Source organism: Orcinus orca, chromosome 6 (assembly GCF_937001465.1).
Source record: "Orcinus orca chromosome 6, mOrcOrc1.1, whole genome shotgun sequence".
NCBI lineage: Eukaryota > Metazoa > Chordata > Mammalia > Artiodactyla > Delphinidae > Orcinus > Orcinus orca.
The window spans coordinates 89780893-89790261 of record NC_064564.1 but is presented as its reverse complement, the minus strand read 5'-3'; positions in this window follow the sequence as shown (position 1 = coordinate 89790261).

The following is a 9369-nucleotide window of genomic DNA, read 5'->3' as shown; positions in this document are numbered from 1 at the left end:
TGTGATTAAAAATCTTCCAACCAAAAAAAGCCCAGGACCAGATGCCTTCATAGGTGAATTCTATCAAACATTTAGAAAAGAGTTAACACCTATTCTAATCAAACTCTTCCAAAACATAGCAGAGGGAGGAACACTCCCAAACTCATTCTACAAGGCCGCCATCACCATGAAACCAAAACCAGACAAAGGTGTCACAAAGAAAGAAAATTATAGGCCAATATCACTGATGAACATAGATGCAAAAATCCTCAACAAAATACTAGAAAACAGAATCCAACAGCACATTGAAAGGATCATTCACCATGATCAAGTGGGGTTTATCCCAGGATTGCAAGGATTCTTCAATATACACTAATCAATGTGATAAACCCTACTAACAAAGTGAAGGATAAAAACCATATGATCATCTCAATAGATGCCGAAAAAGCTTTCAACAAAATTCAACTCCCATTTATGATAAAAACCCTGCAGAAAGTAGGCATAGAGGGAACTTACCTCAATATAATAAGGGCAATACATAACAAACTCACAGCCAACATCGTTCTCAATGGTGAACAACTGAAACCATTTCATCTAAGATGAGGAAGAAGACAAGGTGTCCACTCTCACCACTAGTATTCAATATAGTTTTGCAAATTTTAGCCACAGCAATCAGGGAAGAAAAGGAAATAAAAGAAATCCAAAACAGAAATGAAGAAGTAAAGCTGTCACTGCTTGCAGATGACATGATACTATACATAGAGAATCCTAAAGATGTTAACAGAAAACTACTAGAGCTAATCAATGAATCTGGTAAAGTAGCAGGATACAAAATTAATGCACAGAAATCTCTTGCATTCTTATACACTAATGACGAAAAATCTGAGAGAAAAATTAAGGACACACTCCCATTTATCATTGCAACAAGCAGAATAAAATACCTAGGAAGAAGCCTACCTAAGGAGACAAAAGACCTGTACTCGGAAAACTATAAGACACTGATGAAAGAAATTAAAGATGATACAAACAGTAGGAGAGCTATACCGTGTTCTTGGATTGGAAGAATCAACACTGTGAAAATGACAATACTATCCAAAGCAATCTACAGATTCAATGCAATCCCTATCAAAATACCAATGGCATTTTTCACAGAACTAGAACAAAAAATTTCACAATTTGTATGGAAATACAAAAAACCCTGAATAGCCAAAGCAATCTTGAGAAAGAAAAACGGAGCTCGAGGAATCAGGCTTCCAGACATCAGACTATACTACAAAGTTACAGGAATGAAGACACTATGGTACTGGCACAAAAACAGAAATATAGATCAATGGAACAGAATAGAAAGCCCAGAGATAAACCCATGCACCTATGGTCACCTTATTTTTGATAAAGGAGGCAAGAACATACAATGGAGAAAAGACAGCCTCTTCAATAAGTGGTGATGGGAAAACTGGACCGCTACATGTAAAAGAATGAAATTAGAAATTCCCTAACACCATACACAAAAATAAAATGGATTAAAGACCTAAATGTAAGGCCAGGCACTATAAAACTCTTAGAGGAAAACATAGGCAGAAGACTCTTTGACATAAATCACAGTAAGATCCTTTTAGACCCATCTCCTAGAGAAATGGAAATAAAAACAAAAATAAACAAATGGGACCTAATGAAACTTAAAAGCTTTTGCACAACAAAGTAAACCATAAGCAAGATGAAAAGACAACCCTCAGAAATGGAGAAAACATTCACAAATGAAGCAACTGGCAAAGGATTAATCTCCAAAATTTACAAGCAGCTCATGCAGCTCAGTATCAAGAAAACAAACAACCCAATCCAAAAATGGGCAGAAGACCTAAATAGACATTTCCTCAAAGAAGATATACAGATTGCCAACAAACACATGAAAGGATGCTCAACATCACTAATCATTAGAGAAATGCAAGTCAAAACTACAATGAGAGGGCTTCCCTGGTGGCGCAGTGGTTGAGAGTCCGCCTGCTGATGCAGGGGACACGGTTTCGTGCCCCGGTCCGGGAAGATCCCACATGCCGTGGAGCAGCTGGGCCCGTGAGCCATGGCCGCTGAGCCTGCGCGTCCGGAGCCTGTGCTCCGCAACGGGAGAGGCCACAACAGTGAGAGGCCCGCGTACCAAGAAAAAAAAAAAAAAAAACTACAATGAGGTATCACCTCACACCAGTCAGAATGGCCATCACCAAAAAATCTGCAAACAATAAATGTTGGAGAGGGTGTGGAGAAAGGGGAACCCTCTTGCACTGTTGGTGGGAATGTAAATTGATACAGACACTATGGAGAACAGAATGGAGGTTCCTTCAAAAAACTAAAAATAGAACTACCATACAACCCATCAATCCCACTACTGGGCATATACCCTGAGAAAACCATAATTCAAAAACAGTCATGTACCACAATGTTCATTTCAGGTCTATTTACAATAGTCAGGACATGGAAGCAACCTAGATGTCCATCAACAGATGAATGGATAAAGAAGATGTGGCACATATATACAATGGAATATTACTCAGCCATAATAAGAAAAGAAATTGAGTTATTTTTAGCAAGGTGGATGGACCTAGAGTCTGTCATACAGAGTGAAGTCAGAAAGAGAAAAACAAATACCTTATGCTAACACATATATATGGAATCTAAAAAAAAAGGGTTCTGAAGAAACTAGGGGCAGAACAGGAATTAAGATGCAGACGTAGAGAATGGACTTGAGGACATGGGGAGGGGGAAGGGTAAGCTGGGACGAAGTGAGAGAGTGGCATGGACTTATGGATACTACCAAATGTAAAATAGATAGCTAGTGGGAAGCCACCACATAGCACAGAAAGATCAGTTTGATGCTTTGTGACCACCTAGAGGGGTGGGATAGGGAGGGTGGGAGGCAGATGCAAGAGGGAGGAGATATGGGGATATATGCATATGTATAGCTGATTCACTTTGTTATAAAGCAGAAACTAACATACCATTGTGAAGCAATTATACTCCAATAAAGAAGTAAAAAATAAATTATAAGAAAATGAAAATTAAAAAAAAATAAGATACTTGCACCCCAATGTTCACAACAGCACTATTTAAAATAGCCAAGACATGGGAGCAACCTAAATGTCCACCAACAGATGAAAGAAGATGTGGTATATATACATGGTGGAATAATAATTAGCCATAAAAAATGAAGTAATGCCATTTGCCTCAACATGGATGCACCTAGAGATTATCATGCTAAGTGAAGTAAGTCAGAAAGAGAAAGACAAATACTATATGATATCACTTATATGTGGAATCTAAAATATGACACAAATTAACCTTCTCACGAAATAGAAACAGACTCACAGATATAGAAAACAAACTTACGGTTACCATAGGGGAAAGGGGGTAGGGGAGGGATAAATTAGTAGCTTGAGACTAGCAGATATAAACTAGTATATAAAAAATAGATAAACAACAAGGTCCTACTGCATAGCACAGTAAACTGTATTCAATATCCTATAATAAACCATAATGGAAAATAATATGAAAAAGAATATGTATATATGTATAACCAAATCACTTTGCTATAGAGCAGAAACTAACACAAATTGTAAATCAATTATACCTCAATAGAAAGAAAGAAAGAAAGGAGGGAGGGAGGGAGGAAGAAGGAAGGAAGGAAGATGAAAAAAGAAAGAATGAGAGAGACAGAGAGAGAAAGAAAGAAAGAAAGGGAGGAAGAAAGAAAATTTATCTTTTTTTCTTTTAATTTGGTATATTACATTGGTTGAATTTTTAATATAAAACCAATTCTGTATTACTGGAAGAAGCACCACAATCTCATGATGTATTATTTTTTTTTAATATTTCTTGACTGAATTTGCTATTATTTTGTTTACAATTTTTTCATCTATATTCTTGAGAAATGTTAATTTAGAAAACTCAAAATCATCTAAATAGGGATTCAGAAAAGTCATTCCTTATTAATTTTCTTTTTATGCCTTTTCCTATAACTTTTTTCTTAGACCTATAACAGAGCAAGATAACTTTATTACTTTCTATATTTTTCTGCATATCCCTTAGGCTCTTATTCTTTTTCTTATTATTAGCATTTACTGAATGTTTAGCATGTGCCAACTGTTGTGCCAAGTACTTTACATTATTATTGCATTATCTCATTTAATTATGCAAACAATTCTATTTAGTAGATATTATCAACCTCCCAAATTCATTGATTAGCTCTAGTAATTTTCTGGTAGCATCTTTAGGATTCTCTATGAATAGTGTCATGTCATCTGCAAACAGTGACAGCTTTACTTTTTCTTTTCTGATTTGGATTCCCTTTATTTCTTTTTCTTCTCTGATGGCTGTGGCTAAAACTTCCAAAACTATATTGAATACTAGTGGTGAGAGTGGACAACCTTGTCTTGCTTCTGATCTTAGTGGAAATGCTTTCAGTTTTTCACCATTGAGGATGATGTTGGCTGTGGGTTTGTCATATATGGCCTTTATTATGTTGAGGTAAGTTCCCTCTATGCCTACTTTCTGCAGTGTTTTTATCATAAATGGGTGTTGAATTTTGTCAAAAGGTTTCTCTGCATCTATTGAGATGATCATATAGATTTTCTCCTTCAATTTGTTAATATGGTGTATCACATTGATTGATTTGTGTATACTGAAGAATCCTTGCATCCCTGGGATAAATCTCACTTGATCATGGGGTATGATCCCTTTAATGTGCTGTTGGATTCTGTTTTCTAGTATTTTGTTGACGATTTTTGCATCTATATTCATCAGTGATAGTGGTCTGTAATTTTCTTTTCTTGTAGTATCTTTGTGTGGCTTTTGTATCAGGGTGATGGTGGCCTTGTAGAATGAGTTTGGGAGTGTTCATTCCTCTGCAATTTTTTGGAAGAGTTTGAGAAGGATGGGTGTTAACTCTTCTCTAAATGTTGAGTAGAATTCACCTGTGAAGCCAGCTGGTCCTGGGCTTTTGTTTGTTGGAAGATTTTTAATCACAGTCTCAATTTCATTACTTGTGATTGGTCTGTTTGTATTTTCTCTTTCTTCCCGCTTCAGTCTTGGAAGGTTATACCTTCCTAAGAACTTGTCCATTTCTTCCAGGTTGTCCATTCTATTGGCATAGAGTTGCTTGTAGTAGTCTCTTCTGATGCCTTGTATTTCTGTGGTGTCCACTGTAACTTCTCCTTTTTCATTTCTAATTTTATTGATTTGAGTCCTCTCCCTCTTTTTCTTGATGAGTCTGGCTAAAGTTTCATCAATTTTGTTTATCATTTCAAAGAATCAGCTTTTAGTTTTACTGATCTTTGCTATTGTTTTCTTTTTTTCTATTTCATTTATTTCTACTCTGATTTTTATGATTTCTTTCCTTCTACTAACTTTGGGTTTTGTTTTTCTTTCTCTAGTTCGTTTAGGTGTAGGGTTAGGTTGTTTGAGATTTTTCTTGTTTCTTCAGGTAGGACTATATTGCTATAAACTTGCCTCTTAGAACTGCTTTTGCTGCAACCCATAGGTTTTCCATTGTCATGTTTTCATTGTCATTTGTCTCTAGGTATATTTTTGATTTCCTCTTTGATTTCTTCAGTGAAGTCTTGGTTATTTAGTAACATATTGTTCAGCTTCCATGTGTTTGACTTTTTAATGTTTTTTTTTCCCCTGTAATTGATTTCTAATCTCATAGCGTTGTGATCAGAAAAGATGCTTGATACGATTTCAATTTTCTTAAATTTACCGAGGCTTGATTTGTGACCCAAGATGTGATCTATCCTGGAGAATGTTCCATGTGAACTTGAGAAGAAAGTATAATCTGCTGTTTTCATATGGAATGTCCTATAAATATCAATTAAATATATCTGGTCTATTGTGTAATTTAAAGCTTGTGTTTCCTTATTAATCTTCTGTCTGAATGATCTGTCCATTGGTGTTAAAGTCCCCCACTATTATTGTGTTACTGTCAATTTCCTCTTTTATAGCTCTTAGGATTTGCCTTATGTATTGAGATACTCCTATATTGTGTGCATATATATTTATAATTGTTGTATCTTCTTCTTGGATTAATTCCTTGATCATTATGTAGTGTCCTTCCTTGTCTCTTATAACATTCTTTATTTTAAAGTCTATTTTATCTGATATGAGTATTGCTATTCCAGGTTTCTTTTGATTTCCATTTGCATGGAATATCGTTTTCCATCCCCTCACTTTCAGTCTGTATGTGTCTCTAGGTCTGAAGTGGGTCTCTTGTAGACAGCGTATATATGGGTCTTGTTTTTGTATCCATTCAGCGAGCCTGTGTCTTTTGGTTGGAGCATTTAATCCACTCATATTTAAGGTAATTATCAATATTTATGTTCCTATTACCATTTTCTTAATTGTTTTGGGTTTGTTTTTGTAGGTCCTTTTCTTGTCTTGTGTTTCCCACTTAGAGAAGTTCCTTTAGCATTTGTTGTAGAGCTGGTTTGGTCGTGCTGAATTCTCTCAGCTTTTGCTTGTCTGTAAAGCTTTTGATTTCTCCATTGAATCTGAATGAGATCCTTGCTGGGTAGAGTAATCTTCATTGTAGGTTCTTCCCTTTCATCACTTTAAGTATATCGTGCCTCTCCCTTCTGGCTTGTAGAATTTCTGCTGAGAAATCAACTGTTCACCTTACGGGAGTTCCCTTGTATGTTACTGTTGTTTTTCCCTTGTTGTATTTAATAAATTTCTTTGTCTTTAATTTTTGTCAGTTTGATTACTACGTGTCTTGGCATGTTTCTCCTTGGGTTTCTCCTTCCTGGGACTCTCAGTGATTCCTGGACCTGGGTGGCTATTTCCTTTCCCATGTTAGGGAAGTTTTCAACTATGATCTCTTCAAATATTTTCTCGGCTCCTTTCTCTCTCTCTTCTCCTTCTGGGACCCCTATAATGTGAATGTTGATGTGCTTAATGTTGTCCCAGAGGTCTCTTAGGCTGTCTTCATTTCTTTTCACTCTTTTTTCTTTATTATGTTCTGCAGCAAGAATTCCACCATTCTGTCTTCCACATCACTTATCTGTTTTTCTTCCTCAGTTATGGTTACAAAATTAATGCACAGAAACCTCTTGCATTCCTATACACTAACAATGAAACATCAGAAAGAGAAATTAAGGAAACATCCCATTCACCATTGCAACAAAGAGAACAAAATACCTAGGAATAAACCTACCTAAGGAGGTAAAAGACCTGTACTCAGAAAACTATAAGACACTGATGAAAGAAATCAAAGATGACACAAACAGATGGATAGATATACCATCTTCTTGGACTGGAAGAATCAATACTGTGAAAATGACTCTACTACCCAAAGCAATCTACAGATTCAATGCAATCCCTATCAAATTATCAGTGGCATTTTTTACAAAAATAGAACAAAAAATCTTCAAATTTGTATGCAGACACAAAAGACCCCAAACAGCCAAAGCAATCTTGAGGGAAAAATGTGGAGCTGGAGGAATCAGGCTCCCAGACTTCAGACTATACTACAAGGTCCAGTAATCAAGACAATATGGTACTGGCACAACAACAGAAATACAGACCAATGGAAAAGGATAGAAAGCCCAGAGATAAACCCACACACCTATGGTCAACTAATCTATGACAAAGGAGGCAAGGATCTACAACAGAGAAAAGACAGTCTCTTCGATAAGTGGTTCTGGGAAAACTGGATAGCCACATGTGAAAGAATGAAATTAGAACACTCCCTAACACCATACACAAAAATAAACTCAAAATGGATTAAAGACATAAATGTAATACTAGATACTATAAAACTCTTAGAGGAAAACATAGGCAGAAGACTCTTTGACATAAATCACAGCAAGATCTTTTTTGACCCACTTCCTAGAGAAATGGAAATAAAAACAAAAATAAACAAATGGGACCTAATGAAACTTAAGAGCTTTTGCACAGCAAAGGAGACTATAAACAAGGCAAAAAGACAACCCTCAGAATGGGAGAAAATATTTGCAAATGAATCAGTGGACAAAGGATTAATCTCCAAAATATAAAAATAGCTCATGCAGCTCAGTATCAAAAAAACAAACAACCCAATCAAAAAATGGGCAGAAGACCTAAATAGACATCTCTCCAAAGAAGACATACAGATGGCCAAGAAGCACATGAAAAGCTGCTCAACATCACTAATTATTAGAGATGCAAATCAAAACTACAATGGGGTATCACCTCACGCTGGTCAGAATGGGCATCATCAGAAAATCTACAAACAACAAATGCTGGAGAGGGTGTGGAGAAAAGGGTACCCTCTTGCACTGTTGGTGGGAATGTACATTGATACAGCCACTATGGAGAACAGTATGGAGGTTCCTTAAATAACTAAAAATAGAACTACCATATGACCCAGCAATCCCACTACTGGGCACATACTCTGAGAAAACCATAATTCAAAAATACACATGCACCGCAATGTTCATTGCAGCACTATTTACAATAGCCAGGTCATGGAAGCAACCTAAATATCCATCAACAGATGAATAGATAAAGAAGATGTGGCACATATATACAATGAATATTACTCAGCCATAAAATGAAATTGAGTTATTTGTAATGAGGCAGATGGATCTAGAGTCTTGTCATACAGAGTGAAGTAAGTCAGAAAGAGAAAAACAAATGCTAACACACATATATGGAATCTAAAAAAGCGGTACTGATGAACCCAGTGGCAGGACAGGAATAAAGATGCAGATGTAGAGAACGGACTTGAGGACACAAGGGGAGAAGGGGAAGCTGGGACGAAGTGAAAGAGTAGCACTGACATATATACACTACCAAATGTAAAATGGATGGCTAGTGGGAAGCTGCTGCATAGCACAGGGAAATCAGGTCGATGCTTTGTAATGACCTAGAGGGGTGGAATATGGAGGGTGGGAGGGACGCTCAAGAGGGAGGGGATATGGGGATATATGTATACCCATAGCTGATTCACTTTGTGGTACAGCAGAAACTAACACAACATTGTAAAGCAATTATACTCCAATAAAGATATTTTTAAAAAGTGGAAGGAAATTTAGAATTAGATAATCACCATTTTGTTATTTTACAATAAAATAAATCGTTCAATCAAAAAACAATTTTAATAAAATAAGATCCATTGACTCATTGGATTCCCTATGCTGGCTCTTATGCTTAGTTCTACAAAAACTCAGTCTGTAAAATCAGCATCATATCATTAATTCTTGCCTACTTCATGGGTATGTGGAGAAATAAAATGAGATATGACATATAAAGCACTTTCAGAATGTTATCATGGAAAGAATACAGGGCCTAATTCTACACTCTAAGGTCTGGAATCAGACACTGGGCTCATATCCTGAGCCCTGCCACTGATTAACTTAGGGATATTGG